Raw genomic sequence first — 17938 nt, 5'->3', positions numbered from 1 at the left:
GAGGAGCTGGAAATGTAGAAGTGGAAAACAGAAGAAGAGACTGAAGAGCTCAAGAAATAACAGAGGAAAAGATCAAATAAAGGCAAAGCAATGTAGAGCTAGGAATGGAGGACTCTCACCAGACCCTGCAGCCCTGACTCTTCTTCTGTCTTCTCCTCCTTGTCTACCTGTCTTCTGCTCCACTAAAATCCTCTCCAGCATCATCAGCAGGGGAGATGAGAGATGTAGGAGGGGCAGGGAGGAGGAGGAGGAGGAGGATGGGGAGGACATGGGGGGCTGAACCCTAAAATATCAGCTGCAGGTACCCAGGTGACTGGGGAGAAGAGGAGACAATAGTGATGGAGAGTTTAGAAGAGTTCATGGCACAATGTCACTGGTATCAGTGTAGACAGAGACAGATCAGAGTATAGATAGACAGATAGGTAGATAGATCAGGGTGTAATGAGGACAGGGATTCTCCACAGCTAAAAAGAGAGAAAACACAAACAAAGAAAAGAAAGGGAGGAAGACAAAAGATGTCAGGATCTGGATGTTGTGTCCTGTAACCCCTGAGTCCTGGGTGTGAGGCTGGGGGGCAGCACATCTGTCTGGACATCTGGACAGTGACCTGTAGACCTTCTAAGCTTGGAGCCCTGTGGGGGGTAGAATCTCTTCAGGCTGAGCAGGACACTGCCAATTAAATACCAGGCAGAGGAATAGGGGGCCGAGCTGACCAATGACCTGATCTGTGCCCCCTGCCATCATTTAAAGGGGTTACCCATTACTGACCATAAATGTCTTCATGCTCTGCCTTATGAGAAATGACATCTTCACGATCTACCTTATTAGTAATGCCATCTTATACATCTGCCTTCTGAGCAATGCTATATTATGAGCACTGTACTGTATCTTCTAAGCTGTGTACTCTGGAAAGGAAATAGTTAACACAAAATCATCATGCTCTGCCTTATCATGAATGCTGTCCTATTGCCCTGCCCTATCAAAAATCCCATCTTCATCTGCTGCTTTATCAGCTATCCCATCTTCATGCTCTGCTTTATCATTAATCCCATCTTCATGCTCTGCCTCATCAGGAATCCCATCTTCATGCCCTGCCTTATCAAGAATCCCATCGTCATGCTCTGATTTATCAGGAATCCCACCTTCATGTTCTGCCTTATTAGGAATCCCATCTTTATGATCTGCCTTATCAGGAATCCCATTTTAATCCTCTGCCTTATCAGGAATCCCACCCTCATGTTCTGCGTTATTAGGAATCCCATCTTCATGCCCTGCCTTATCAGGAATCCCATCGTCATGCTCTGCCTTATCAGGAATCACACCCTCATGTTCTGCCTTATTAGGAATCCCATCTTCATGCCATGACTTATCAGGAATCCCATCGTCATGCTCTGCCTTATCAGGAATCCCACCCTCATGTTCTGCCTTATTAGGAATCCCATCTTCATGCTCTGCCTTATCAGGAATCCCGCCTCCATGATCTGCCTTATCTGGAATTCCATTTTAATCCTCTGTCTTATCAGGAATCCAATCTTCATGCCCTGCCTCATAAGGAATCCCACCTCCATGATCTGCCTTATCAGGAATCCCACCCTCATGTTCGAACTTATTAGGAATCCCATCTTCATGCTCTTCGTTATCAGGAATCCCACCTTCATGACCTGCCTTATCTGGATTCCCATCTTCATGCCCTGCCTTATCAGGAATCCCACCCTCATGTTCTGCCTTATTAGGAATCCCATCGTCGTGTCCTGCCTTATCAGGAATCCCATCGTCATGCTCTGCCTTGTCAGGAATCCCATCTTCATGCTGTTCGTTATCAGGAATCCCACCTTCATGACCTGCCTTATCTGGATTCCCATCTTCATGCCCTGCCTTATCAGGAATCCCACCCTCATGTTCTGCCTTATTAGGAATCCCATCGTCGTGTCCTGCCTTATCAGGAATCCCATCGTCATGCTCTGCCTTATCAGGACTCCCATCATCATGCTCTGCCTTATCAGGAATCCGACCCTCATGTTCTGCCTTATTAGGAATCCCATCTTCATGCTCTTCCTTATCAGGACTCCCACCTTCATGATCTGCCTTATCTGGAATCCCATCTTCATGCTCTGCCTTATCAGGAATCCCACCTCCATGATCAGCCTTATCTAGAATTCCATTTTAATGCTCTGTCTTATCAGGAATTCCATCTTCATGCCCTCCCTTATCAGGAATCCCACCCTTATGTTCTGCCTTATTAGTAATCCCATCTTCATGCCCTGCCTTATCAGGAATCCCACCCTCATGTTCTTCCTTATCTGGAATCCCATCTTCATGCTTTGCCTTATCAGGAATCCCATCTTCATGCCCTGCCTTATAAGGAATCCCACCTCCATGATCTGCCTTATCAGGAATCCGACCCTCATGTTCTGCCTTATTAGGAATCCCATCTTCATGCTCTTCCTTATCAGGACTCCCACTTTCATGATCTGCCTTATCTGGAATCCCATCTTCATGCTCTGCCTTATCAGGAATCCCACCTCCATGATCAGCCTTATCTAGAATTCCATTTTAATGCTCTGTCTTATCAGGAATTCCATCTTCATGCCCTCCCTTATCAGGAATCCCACCCTTATGTTCTGCCTTATTAGGAATCCCATCGTCATGCCCTGCCTTATAAGGAATCCCACCTCCATGATCTGACTTATCTGGAATTCCATTTTAATCCTCTGTCTTATCAGGAATCCCACCTCCATGATCTGCCTTATAAGGAATCCCATTTTAATCCTCTGCCTTATCAGGAATCCCACCCTCATGTTCTGCCTTATCTGGAATCCCATCTTCATGCTTTGCCTTATCAGGAATCCCATCTTCATGCCCTGCCTTATAAGGAATCCCACCTCCATGATCTGCCTTATCAGGAATCCCATTTTAATCCTCTGCCTTATCAGGAATCCCACCCTCATGTTCTGCCTTATTAGGAATCCCATCGTCATGCCCTGCCTTATAAGGAATCCCACCTCCATGATCTGACTTATCTGGAATTCCATTTTAATCCTCTGTTTTATCAGGAATCCCACCTCCATGATCTGCCTTATAAGGAATCCCATTTTAATCCTCTGCCTTATCAGGAATCCCACCCTCATGTTCTGCCTTATCTGGAAACCCATCTTCATGCTTTGCCTTATCAGAAATCCCATCTTCATGCCCTGCCTTATAAGGAATCCCACCTCCATGATCTGCCTTATCAGGAATCCCATTTTAATCCTCTGCCTTATCAGGAATCCCACCCTCATGTTCTGCCTTATTAGGAATCCCATCGTCATGCCCTGCCTTATAAGGAATCCCACCTCCATGATCTGACTTATCTGGAATTCCATTTTAATCCTCTGTCTTATCAGGAATCCCACCTCCATGATCAGCTTTGTGCGGAATTCCATTTTAATCCTCTTCCTTATCAGGAATCCCACCTCCATGATCTGCCTGATCAGAAATCCTATTTTAATCCTCTGCCTTATCAGGAATCCCATCTTCATGCCCTGCCTTATCGGGAATCCCATCTTCATGCTCTGCCTTATCGGGAATCCCATCTTCATGCTCTGCCTTATCGGGAATCACATCGTCATGCTCTGCCTTATCAGGAATCCCACCCTCATGTTCTGCCTTATTAGGAATCCCATCTTCATGCTCTGCCTTATCAGGAATCCCACCTTTATGATCTGCCTTATCTGGAATCCCATTTTCATGCCCTGCCTTATCAGGAATCCCACCTCCATGATCTGCCTTATCCAGAATTCCATTTTAATCCTCTGCCTTATCAGGAATCCCACCTCCATGATCTGCCTTATCAGGAATCCCATTTTAATCCTCTGCCTTATCAGTAATCCCACCTTCATGTTCTCCCTTATTAGGAATCCCATCTTCATGCTCTGCCTTATCAGGAATCCCACCTCCATGATCTGCCTTATCTGGAATTCCATTTTAATCCTCTGTTTTATCAGAAATCCCACCTCCATGATCTGCCTTATCAGGAATCCCATTTTAATCCTCTGCCTTATCAGGAATCCCATCTTCATGCTCTGCCTTATCAGGAATCCCACCCTCATGTTCTGCCTTATTAGGAATCCCATCTTCATGTTCTGCTTCATCAGGAATCCCATATTCATGCTCTGCCTCATCAGGAATCCCATCTTCATATTCTGCCTTATCAGGAATCCCATCTTTATGCGCAGCCTTATCAGGAATCCTATCTTCATGCTCTGCCTTATCAGGAATTCAATTTTAATCCTCTGTCTTATCAGTAATCCCATCTTCATGCCCTGCCTTATCGGGAATCCCGCCTCCATGATCTGCCTTATAAGGAATCCCATTTTAATCCTCTGCCTTATCAGGAATCCCACCCTCATGTTCGAACTTATTAGGAATCCCATCTTCATGCTCTTCGTTATCAGGAATCCCACCTTCATGACCTGCCTTATCTGGATTCCCATCTTCATGCCCTGCCTTATCAGGAATCCCACCCTCATGTTCTGCCTTATTAGGAATCCCATCGTCGTGTCCTGCCTTATCAGGAATCCCATCGTCGTGTCCTGCCTTATCAGGAATCCCATCGTCATGCTCTGCCTTGTCAGGAATCCCATCTTCATGCTGTTCGTTATCAGGAATCCCACCTTCATGACCTGCCTTATCTGGATTCCCATCTTCATGCCCTGCCTTATCAGGAATCCCACCCTCATGTTCTGCCTTATTAGGAATCCCATCGTCGTGTCCTGCCTTATCAGGAATCCCATCGTCATGCTCTGCCTTATCAGGACTCCCATCATCATGCTCTGCCTTATCAGGAATCCGACCCTCATGTTCTGCCTTATTAGGAATCCCATCTTCATGCTCTTCCTTATCAGGACTCCCACCTTCATGATCTGCCTTATCTGGAATCCCATCTTCATGCTCTGCCTTATCAGGAATCCCACCTCCATGATCAGCCTTATCTAGAATTCCATTTTAATGCTCTGTCTTATCAGGAATTCCATCTTCATGCCCTCCCTTATCAGGAATCCCACCCTTATGTTCTGCCTTATTAGTAATCCCATCTTCATGCCCTGCCTTATCAGGAATCCCACCCTCATGTTCTTCCTTATCTGGAATCCCATCTTCATGCTTTGCCTTATCAGGAATCCCATCTTCATGTCCTGCCTTATAAGGAATCCCACCTCCATGATCTGCCTTATCAGGAATCCGACCCTCATGTTCTGCCTTATTAGGAATCCCATCTTCATGCTCTTCCTTATCAGGACTCCCACCTTCATGATCTGCCTTATCTGGAATCCCATCTTCATGCTCTGCCTTATCAGGAATCCCACCTCCATGATCAGCCTTATCTAGAATTCCATTTTAATGCTCTGTCTTATCAGGAATTCCATCTTCATGCCCTTCCTTATCAGGAATCCCACCCTTATGTTCTGCCTTATTAGGAATCCCATCGTCATGCCCTGCCTTATAAGGAATCCCACCTCCATGATCTGACTTATCTGGAATTCCATTTTAATCCTCTGTCTTATCAGGAATCCCACCTCCATGATCTGCCTTATAAGGAATCCCATTTTAATCCTCTGCCTTATCAGGAATCCCACCCTCATGTTCTGCCTTATCTGGAATCCCATCTTCATGCTTTGCCTTATCAGGAATCCCATCTTCATGCCCTGCCTTATAAGGAATCCCACCTCCATGATCTGCCTTATCAGGAATCCCATTTTAATCCTCTGCCTTATCAGGAATCCCACCCTCATGTTCTGCCTTATTAGGAATCCCATCGTCATGCCCTGCCTTATAAGGAATCCCACCTCCATGATCTGACTTATCTGGAATTCCATTTTAATCCTCTGTTTTATCAGGAATCCCACCTCCATGATCTGCCTTATAAGGAATCCCATTTTAATCCTCTGCCTTATCAGGAATCCCACCCTCATGTTCTGCCTTATCTGGAAACCCATCTTCATGCTTTGCCTTATCAGAAATCCCATCTTCATGCCCTGCCTTATAAGGAATCCCACCTCCATGATCTGCCTTATCAGGAATCCCATTTTAATCCTCTGCCTTATCAGGAATCCCACCCTCATGTTCTGCCTTATTAGGAATCCCATCGTCATGCCCTGCCTTATAAGGAATCCCACCTCCATGATCTGACTTATCTGGAATTCCATTTTAATCCTCTGTCTTATCAGGAATCCCACCTCCATGATCAGCTTTGTGCGGAATTCCATTTTAATCCTCTTCCTTATCAGGAATCCCACCTCCATGATCTGCCTGATCAGAAATCCTATTTTAATCCTCTGCCTTATCAGGAATCCCATCTTCATGCCCTGCCTTATTGGGAATCCCATCTTCATGCTCTGCCTTATCGGGAATCCCATCTTCATGCTCTGCCTTATCGGGAATCACATCGTCATGCTCTGCCTTATCAGGAATCCCACCCTCATGTTCTGCCTTATTAGGAATCCCATCTTCATGCTCTGCCTTATCAAGAATCCCACCTTTATGATCTGCCTTATCTGGATTCCCATTTTCATGCCCTGCCTTATCAGGAATCCCACCTCCATGATCTGCCTTATCCAGAATTCCATTTTTATCCTCTGCCTTATCAGGAATCCCACCTCCATGATCTGCCTTATCAGGAATCCCATTTTAATCCGCTGCCTTATCAGTAATCCCACCTTCATGTTCTCCCTTATTAGGAATCCCATCTTCATGCTCTGCCTTATCAGGAATCCCACCTCCATGATCTGCCTTATCTGGAATTCCATTTTAATCCTCTGTTTTATCAGAAATCCCACCTCCATGATCTGCCTTATCAGGAATCCCATTTTAATCCTCTGCCTTATCAGGAATCCCATCTTCATGCTCTGCCTTATCAGGAATCCCACCCTCATGTTCTGCCTTATTAGGAATCCCATCTTCATGTTCTGCTTCATCAGGAATCCCATATTCATGCTCTGCCTCATCAGGAATCCCATCTTCATATTCTGCCTTATCAGGAATCCCATCTTTATGCGCAGCCTTATCAGGAATCCCATCTTCATGCTCTGCCTTATCAGGAATTCAATTTTAATCCTCTGTCTTATCAGTAATCCCATCTTCATGCCCTGCCTTATCGGGAATCCCGCCTCCATGATCTGCCTTATAAGGAATCCCATTTTAATCCTCTGCCTTATCAGGAATCCCACCCTCATGTTCTGCCTTATTAGGAATCCCATTGTCATGCTCTGCCTTATCAGAAAACACATCTTCAGGCTCTTCCTTATCAGGAATCCCATCTTCATGCTCTTCCTTATCAGGAATTCCATCTTCATGCCCTGACTTATCAGGACTCCCATCTTCATGCTCTGCCTTATCGGGACTCCCATCTACATGCTCTGCCTTATGTGGAATCCCATCTTCATGCTCTGCCTCATCAGGAATCCCATCTTCATGTTCTGCCTTATTAGGAATCCCATCTTCATGCTCTTCCTTATCAGGAATCCCATCTTCATGCTCTTACTTATCAGGAATCCCATCTTCGTGCCCTGCCTTATCAGGACTCCCATCTTCATGCTCTGCCTTATCAGGAATCCCATCTTCATGCTCTGCCTTATCAGGAATCCCATCTTCATGCTCTGCCTTATGGGGAATCCCATCTTCATGCTCTGCCTCAGCAGAAATCCCATCTTCATGTTCTGCCTTATTAAGAATCCCATCTTCATGCGCTGCCTTATCAGGAATCCCATCTTCATGCTCTCCCTCATCAGGAATCCCATCTTCATGCTCTGCCTTATAGAGAATCCCATGTTCATGCTCAGCCTTATCGGGACTCCCATCTTCATGCTCTGACTTATTGGGAATCCCATCTTCATGCTCTGTCTTATCAGGAATCCCATCTTCATGCTCTCCCTCATCAGGAATCCCATCTTCATGCTCTGCCTTATTAGGAAACCCATCTTCATGCTCTGCCTTATTAGGAAACCCATCTTGATGCTCGGCCTTATCATTAATCCCATCTTCATCTTCTGTTTTAACATTAATCCCATCTTCATGCTCTTCCTTATCATTAATCCCATCTTCATGCTCTTCCTTATCATTAATCCCATCTTCATGCTCTGCCTTATCATTAATCCCATCTTCATGCTCTGCCTTATCATTAATCCCTTCTTCATGCTCTGCCTTATCATTAATCCCATCTTCATTCTCTTCCTTATCATTAATCCCATCTTCATGCTCTGCCTTATCATTAATCCCATCTTCATGCTCTTCCTTATCATTAATCCCATCTTCATGCTCTGCCTTATCATTAATCCCATCTTCATGCTCTTCCTTATCATTAATCCCATCTTCATGCTCTTCCTTATCATTAATCCCATCTTCATGCTCTTCCTTATCATTAATCCCATCTTCATGTTCTTCCTTATCATTCATCCCATCTTCATGCTCTTCCTTATCATTAATCCCATATTCATGCTCTGCCTTATCATTAATCCCATCTTCATTCTCTGCCTTATCATTAATCCCATCTTCATTCTCTGCCTTATCATTAATCCCATCTTCATGCTCTGCCTTATCATTAATCCCATCTTCATGCTCTTCCTTATAATTAATCGCATCTTCATGCTCGGCCTTATCATTAATCCCATCTTCATGCTCTTCCTTATCATTAATCCCATCTTCATGCTCTTCCTTATCATTAATCCCATCTTCATTCTCTGCTTTATCATGAATCCCATCTTCATGCTCTGCCTTATCATGAATCCCATTTTCATGCTCGGCCTTATCATTAATCCCATCCTCATGCTCTGCCTTATCATTAATCCCATCTTCATTCTCGGCCTTATTATTAATCCCATCTTCATGCTCTTCCTTATCATTAATCCCATCTTCATGCTCTGCTTTATCATTAATCCCATCTTCATGCTCGGCTTTATCATTAATCCCATCTTCATGCTCTGCTTTATCATTAATCCCATCTTCATGCTCCGCCTTATCATTAATCCCATTTTCATGCTCTTCCTGATCATTAATCCCATCTTCATGCTCTTCCTTATCATTAATCCCATCTTCATTCTCTGCCTTATCAATCCCATCTTCATGCTCTTCCTTATCATTAATCCCATCTTCATGCTCTTCCTTATCATTCATCCCATTTTCATGCTCTTCCTTATCATTCATCCCATTTTCATGCTCTTCCTTATCATTAATCCCATCTTCATGCTCTTCCTTGTTATTAATCCCATCTTCATGCTCTTCCTTGTTATTAATCCCATCTTCATGCTCTTCCTCGTCATTAATCCCATCTTCATGCTCTGCCTTGTCATTAATCCCATCTTCATGCTCTGCCTTATCATTAATCCCATCTTCATGCTCTTCCTTATCATTAATCCCATCTTCATCTTCTGCTTTATCATTAATCCCATCTTCATATTCTGCTTTATCATTAATCCCATCTTCATGCTCTTCCTCATCATTAATCCCATCTTCATGCTCTGCCTTATCATTAATCCCATCTTCATGCTCTGCCTTATCATTAATCCCATCTTCATCTTCTGCCTTATCATTAATCCCATCTTCATGCTCTTCCTTATCATTAATCCCATTTTCTCGCTCTTCCTTATCATTAATCCCATCTTCATGCTCTTCCTTATCATTAATCCCATCTTCATGCTCTTCCTTATCATTAATCCCATCTTCATGCTCTGCCTTATCATTAATCCCATCTTCATGCTCTGCCTCATCATTAATCCCATCTTCATGCTCTGCCTTATCATTAGTCCCATCTTCATGCTCTTCCTTATCATTAATCCCATCTTCATGCTCTTCCTTATCATTAATCCCATATTCATGCTCTTCCTTATCATTAACCCCATCTTCATGCGCTTCCTTATCATTAATCCCATTTTCATGCTCTTCCTTATCATTAATCCCATCTTCATGCTCTTCCTTATCATTAATCCCATCTTCATGCTCTGCTTTATCATTAATCCCATCTTCATGCTCTTCCTTATCATTAATCCCATCTTCATGCTCTGTTTTATCATTAATCCCATCTTCATGCTCTGCCTTATCATTAATCCCATCTTCATGCTCTGCCTTATCATTAATCCCATCTTCATGCTCTTCCTTATCATTAATCCCATCTTCATGCTCTTCCTTATCATTAATCCCATCTTCATGCTCTTCCTTATCATTAATCCCATCTTCATGCTCTGCCTTATCATTAATCCCATCTTCATGCTCTGATTTATCATTAATCCCATCTTCATGCTCTGCTTTATCATTAATCCCATCTTCATGCTCTTCCTTATCATTAATCCCATCTTCATGCTCTTCCTTTTCATTAATCCCATCTTCATGCTCTGCCTTATCATTAATCCCATCTCCATGCTCTGCTTTATCATTAATCCCATCTTCATGCTCTTCCTTATCATTAATCCCATCTTCATGCTCTTCCTTATCATTAATCCCATCTTCATGCTCTTCCTTATCATTAATCCCATCTTCATGCTCTTCCTTATCATTAATCCCATCTTCATGCTCTGCCTTATCATTAATCCCATCTTCATGCTCTTCCTTATCATTAATCCCATCTTCATGCTCTTCCTTATCATTAATCCCATCTTCATGCTCTGCCTTATCATTAATCCCATCTTCATGCTCTGCTTTATCATTAATCCCATCTTCATGCTCTTCCTTATCATTAATCCCATCTTCATGCTCTTCCTTATCATTAATCCCATCTTCATGCTCTTCCTTATCATTAATCCCATCTTCATGCTCTTCCTTATCATTAATCCCATCTTCATGCTCTTCCTTATCATTAATCCCATCTTCATGCTCTGCCTTATCATTAATCCCATCTTCATGCTCTTCCTTATCATTAATCCCATCTTCATGCTCTTCCTTATCATTAATCCCATCTTCATGCTCTGCCTTATCATTAATCCCATCTTCATGCTCTTCCTTATCATTAATCCCATCTTCATGCTCTTCCTTATCATTAATCCCATCTTCATGCTCTGCCTTATCATTAATCCCATCTTCATGCTCTGCTTTATCATTAATCCCATCTTCATGCTCTGCCTTATCATTAATCCCATCTTCATGCTCTTCCTTATCATTAATCCCATCTTCATGCTCTTCCTTATCATTAATCCCATCTTCATGCTCTGCCTTATCATTAATCCCATCTTCATGCTCTTCCTTATCATTAATCCCATCTTCATGCTCTGCCTTATCATTAATCCCATCTTCATGCTCTGATTTATCATTAATCCCATCTTCATGCTCTGATTTATCATTAATCCCATCTTCATGCTCTGCTTTATCATTAATCCCATCTTCATGCTCTGCTTTATCATTAATCCCATCTTCATGCTCTGCTTTATCATTAATCCCATCTTCATGCTCTGCTTTATCATTAATCCCATCTTCATGCTCTTCCTTTTCATTAATCCCATCTTCATGCTCTGCCTTATCATTAATCCCATCTTCATGCTCTGCCTTATCATTAATCCCATCTTCATGCTCTGCCTTATCATTAATCCCATCTTCATGCTCTTCCTTTTCATTAATCCCATCTTCATGCTCTTCCTTATCATTAATCCCATCTTCATGCTCTTCCTTATCATTAATCCCATCTTCATGCTCTTCCTTATCAGAAATGCTACTTTTATAGGGGAAAATAAAACCCGTCCCCAATATCTGGCCTCTCTTTGGGGTGACCCCTGCACTGATGGCGTTATACCGGGGTGACGTCCGCTGGCAGATCACTCACACTTCCACATCAATCCATTAAAGGCCAAACTTTAACTTTTTCAACAACAGTAATTAAGCAATTTTGCAAATAATCTCATCCCCTGCAGATCTCACATGTGCTGACACCTAGTGGCCAAAACCGGACCCTGCAGGCAGGTCAGAAGATGCCTCAGTGTCTGCTCCCTGCATTCTGTCCTCAGCGCTGAAATCCTGATAGGACTGAGCTGCAGTACCAAGCATGGCCACCACTGTGTGTGTGGCGCTGTTCCTAGTTCAACAGTACATGGGGGCTGCAGAGGTGTCTGGACCCCATCGATCTTAAAGGGATATTCCAGTTTAAGCTGAAGGGGTTGTGCCCCCCGGTGATGTCACAGTTTGCCCCCCCGCCCGGGGTCGTTCTCCTCCGCCATCTTTCAGTGGTGATGATATTCACACGGCAGCGGTGGCCGCAGTGCGGGACCTCGGGGGTTAATAACCAGCGGTGGTCGGCAGCTATTTCTGCTGGACGGAGTAATAACGAGGAGCCGGGCGCCATCTGCCGGCAGTTACTATGGTGACGGCGGCGGGAACCTTGTTACGTGGGCGTGGCCACGGACGGACGACGTTCAGTAACGGACGTGATAGGGAACCGCCACAGCAGCACAGAGTGTTTCCAGCAGATGTAGGCTTAGATACTCCAGTACATTCCACAGAGAGTATCACACATGAAAAGGCTTAGATACAGCTGTATATTCTGGTCCCCTCATACTGTATCACACACTAGGCTTAGATACACCTGTATATTCCGGTCTCCTCAGACTGTATCACACACGAGGGGCTTAGATACATCTGTATATTCTGGGCCCCTCAGACTGTATCACACACGAGGGGCTTAGATACATCTGTATATTCTGGTCTCAAACTGTATCACACACTAGGCTTAGATACACCTGTATATTCTGGTTCCCTCAGACTGTATCACGCAGTAGGCTTAGATACACCTGTATATTCTGGTCCCCTCAGACTGTATCACACATTAGGCTTAGATACACGTGTATATTCTGGTCCCCTCAGACTGTATCTCACACGAGGGGCTTAGATACACCTATATATTCTGGTCCTCTCAGACTGTATCACACATTAGACTTAGATACACCTGTATATTCTGGTCCCCTCAGACTGTATCTCACACGAGGGGCTTAGATACATCTGTATATTCTGGTCCTCTCAGACTGTATCTCACACGAGGGGCTTAGATACACCTGTATATTCTGGTCCTCTCAGACTGTATCTCACATGAGGGGCTTAGATCCACCTATATATTCTGGTCCTCTCAGACTGTATCTCACACGAGGGGCTTAGATACACCTGTATATTCTGGGCCCCTCAGACTGTATCTCACACGAGGGGCTTAGATACACCTATATATTCTGGTCCCCTCAGACTGTATTACACATTAGACTTAGATACACCTATATATTCTGGTCCCCTCAGACTGTATCACACACGAGGGGCTTAGATACACCTGTATATTCTGGGCCCCTCAGACTGTATCTCACACGAGGGGCTTAGATACACCTGTATATTCTGGTCCTCTCAGACTGTATCTCACACGAGGGGCTTAGATACACCTGTATATTCTGGTCCTCTCAGACTGTATCTCACACGAGGGGCTTAGATACACCTATATATTCTGGTCCTCTCAGACTGTATCTCACACGAGGGGCTTAGATACACCTGTATATTCTGGGCCCCTCAGACTGTATCTCACACGAGGGGCTTAGATACACCTATATATTCTGGTCCTCTCAGACTGTATCACACATTAGGTTTAGATACACCTGTATATTCTGGGCCCCTCAGACTGTATCACACACGAGGGGCTTAGATACACCTGTATATTCTGGTTCCCTCAGACTGTATCACGCAGTAGGCTTAGATACACCTGTATATTCTGGTCCCCTCAGACTGTATCACACATTAGGCTTAGATACACGTGTATATTCTGGTCCCCTCAGACTGTATCTCACACGAGGGGCTTAGATACACCTATATATTCTGGTCCTCTCAGACTGTATCACACATTAGACTTAGATACACCTGTATATTCTGGTCCCCTCAGACTGTATCTCACACGAGGGGCTTAGATACATCTGTATATTCTGGTCCTCTCAGACTGTATCTCACACGAGGGGCTTAGATACACCTGTATATTCTGGTCCTCTCAGACTGTATCTCACATGAGGGGCTTAGATCCACCTATATATTCTGGTCCTCTCAGACTGTATCTCACACGAGGGGCTTAGATACACCTGTATATTCTGGGCCCCTCAGACTGTATCTCACACGAGGGGCTTAGATACACCTATATATTCTGGTCCCCTCAGACTGTATTACACATTAGACTTAGATACACCTATATATTCTGGTCCCCTCAGACTGTATCACACACGAGGGGCTTAGATACACCTGTATATTCTGGGCCCCTCAGACTGTATCTCACACGAGGGGCTTAGATACACCTGTATATTCTGGTCCTCTCAGACTGTATCTCACACGAGGGGCTTAGATACACCTATATATTCTGGTCCTCTCAGACTGTATCTCACACGAGGGGCTTAGATACACCTGTATATTCTGGGCCCCTCAGACTGTATCTCACACGAGGGGCTTAGATACACCTATATATTCTGGTCCTCTCAGACTGTATCACACATTAGGTTTAGATACACCTGTATATTCTGGGCCCCTCAGACTGTATCACACACGAGGGGCTTAGATACACCTGTATATTCTGGTCCCCTCAGACTGTATCTCACACAGTAGGCTTAGATACATCTGTATATTCTGGTCCCCTCAGACTGTATCACACACGAGGGGCTTAGATACACCTGTATATTCTGGTCCCCTCAGACTGTATCTCACACAGTAGGCTTAGATACATCTGTATATTCCGGTCCTCTCAGACTGTATCACACATTAGGCTTAGATACACCTGTATATTCTGGTCCCCTCAAACTGTATCTCACACGAGGGGCTTAGATACAGCTGTATAGTCTGGTCCCCTCAGACTGTATCACACATTGGGCTTAGATACACCTGTATATTCTGGTCCCCTCAGACTGTATCTCACACGAGGGGCTTAGATACACCTGTATAGTCTGGTCCCCTCAAACTGTATTGCACACTAGGCTTAGATACACCTGTATATTCTGGTCCCCTCAGACTGTATCTCACACGAGGGGCTTAGATATAACGGTATATTCTGGTCCCCTCAGACTGTATCTCACACGAGGGGCTTAGATACACCTGTATATTCTGGTCCTCTCAGACTGTATCTCACACGAGGGGCTTAGATACACCTGTATATTCTGGGCCCCTCAGACTGTATCTCACACGAGGGGCTTAGATACACCTGTATATTCTGGTCCTCTCAGACTGTATCTCACACGAGGGGCTTAGATACACCTATATATTCTGGTCCCCTCAGACTGTATCACACACGAGGGGCTTAGATACACCTGTATATTCTGGGCCCCTCAGACTGTATCTCACACGAGGGGCTTAGATACACCTGTATATTCTGGTCCTCTCAGACTGTATCTCACACGAGGGGCTTAGATACACCTGTATATTCTGGTCCTCTCAGACTGTATCTCACACGAGGGGCTTAGATACACCTATATATTCTGGTCCTCTCAGACTGTATCTCACACGAGGGGCTTAGATACACCTGTATATTCTGGGCCCCTCAGACTGTATCTCACACGAGGGGCTTAGATACACCTATATATTCTGGTCCTCTCAGACTGTATCACACATTAGGTTTAGATACACCTGTATATTCTGGGCCCCTCAGACTGTATCACACACGAGGGGCTTAGATACACCTGTATATTCTGGTCCCCTCAGACTGTATCTCACACAGTAGGCTTAGATACAGCTGTATAGTCTGGTCCCCTCAGACTGTATCACACATTGGGCTTAGATACACCTGTATATTCTGGTCCCCTCAGACTGTATCTCACACGAGGGGCTTAGATACACCTGTATAGTCTGGTCCCCTCAAACTGTATCGCACACTAGGCTTAGATACACCTGTATATTCTGGTCCCCTCAGACTGTATCTCACACGAGGGGCTTAGATACAACGGTATATTCTGGTCCTCTCAGACTGTATCACACATTAGGCTTAGATACACCTGTATAGTCTGGTCCCCTCAGACTGTATCACACATTAGGCTTAGATACATCTGTATATTCTGGTCCTCTCAGACTGTATCACACATTAGGCTTAGATACACCTGTATAGTCTGGTCCTCTCAGACTGTATCTCACACGAGGGGCTTAGGTACAGCTGTATAGTCTGGTCCCCTCAGACTGTATCACACATTAGGCTTAGATACATCTGTATATTCTGGTCCTCTCAGACTGTATCACACATTAGGCTTAGATACACCTGTATATTCTGGTCCCCTCATACTGTATCTCACACGAGGGGCTTAGATACACCTGTATATTCTGGTCCCCTCAGACTGTATCACACATTAGGCTTAGATACACCTGTATAGTCTGGTCCCCTCAGACTGTATCACACATTAGGCTTAGATACACCTCTATATTCTGGTTCCCTCAGACTGTATCACACATTAGGCTTAGATACATCTGTATATTCTGGTCCTCTCAGACTGTATCACACATTAGGCTTAGATACACCTGTATATTCTGGTCCCCTCATACTGTATCTCACACGAGGGGCTTAGATACACCTGTATATTCTGGTCCCCTCAGACTGTATCACACATTAGGCTTAGATACACCTGTATAGTCTGGTCCCCTCAGACTGTATCACACATTAGGCTTAGATACACCTGTATAGTCTGGTCCCCTCAGACTGTATCACACATTAGGCTTAGATACACCTGTATATTCTGGTCCCCTCAGACTGTATCTCACACGAGGGGCTTAGATACACCTGTATATTCTGGTCCCCTCAGACTGTATCACACATTAGGCTTAGATACACCTGTATATTCTGGTCCCCTCATACTGTATCTCACACGAGGGGCTTAGATACACCTGTATATTCTGGTCCCCTCAGACTGTATCACACATTAGGCTTAGATACACCTGTATATTCTGGTCCCCTCAGACTGTATCACACACAATGGGCTTAGATACACCTGTATATTCTGGTCCCCTCAGACTGTATCACACACAATGGGCTTAGATACACCTGTATATTCTGGTCCCCTCAGACTGTATCACACATTAAGCTTAGATACACCTGTATATTCTGGTCCCCTCAGACTGTATCACACACAATGGGCTTAGCTACACCTCTATATTCTGGTCCCCTCAGACTGTATCACACACAATGGGCTTAGATACACCTCTATATTCTGGTCCCCTCAGACTGTATCACACATTAAGCTTAGATACACCTGTATATTCTGGTCCCCTCAGACTGTATCACACATTAAGCTTAGATACAGCTGTATATTCTGGTCCCCTCAGACTGTATCACACATTAAGCTTAGATACACCTCTATATTCTGGTCCCCTCAGACTGTATCACACATTAAGCTTAGATACACCTGTATATTCTGGTCCCCTCAGACTGTATCACACATTAAGCTTAGATACAGCTGTATATTCTGGTCCCCTCAGACTGTATCACACATTAAGCTTAGATACACCTCTATATTCTGGTCCCCTCAGACTGTATCACACATTAAGCTTAGATACACCTGTATATTCTGGTCCCCTCAGACTGTATCACACATTAAGCTTAGATACATCTGTATATTCTGGTCCCCTCAGACTGTATCACACATTAAGCTTAGATACACCTGTATATTCTGGTCCCCTCAGACTGTATCACACATTAAGCTTAGATACACCTCTATATTCTGGTCCCCTCAGACTGTATCACACATTAAGCTTAGATACACCTGTATATTCTGGTCCCCTCAGACTGTATCACACATTAAGCTTAGATACAGCTGTATATTCTGGTCCCCTCAGACTGTATCACACATTAAGCTTAGATACACCTCTATATTCTGGTCCCCTCAGACTGTATCACACATTAGGCTTAGATACACCTCTATATTCTGGTCCTCTCAGACTGTATCACACATTAGGCTTAGATACACCTGTATATTCTGGTCCCCTCATACTGTATCTCACACGAGGGGCT

The 17938-nt window shown here is 44.2% G+C and overlaps 1 protein-coding gene across 1 annotated transcript in view; it reads right to left on the bottom strand.

The window, feature by feature from the left end:
* Positions 1 to 268, bottom strand: part of DRAXIN (dorsal inhibitory axon guidance protein) — a 32214-nt gene extending 31946 nt beyond the window's left edge. The window contains exon 1 of the mRNA XM_073655409.1: positions 120 to 268. The gene's annotated coding sequence lies outside the window, so the exon portion shown is untranslated. The remainder of the gene's footprint in view (positions 1 to 119) is intronic.
* Between the last annotated feature and the right edge of the window lie 17670 nt (positions 269 to 17938).

This window comes from Phyllobates terribilis, unplaced genomic scaffold (genome assembly GCF_046119375.1).
Source record: "Phyllobates terribilis strain yellow unplaced genomic scaffold, ASM4611937v1 Scaffold_12__6_contigs__length_324123572, whole genome shotgun sequence".
NCBI lineage: Eukaryota > Metazoa > Chordata > Amphibia > Anura > Dendrobatidae > Phyllobates > Phyllobates terribilis.
Note: the sequence above shows the minus strand (reverse complement) of the source record. Positions and strands in the feature narration are given on the sequence as shown.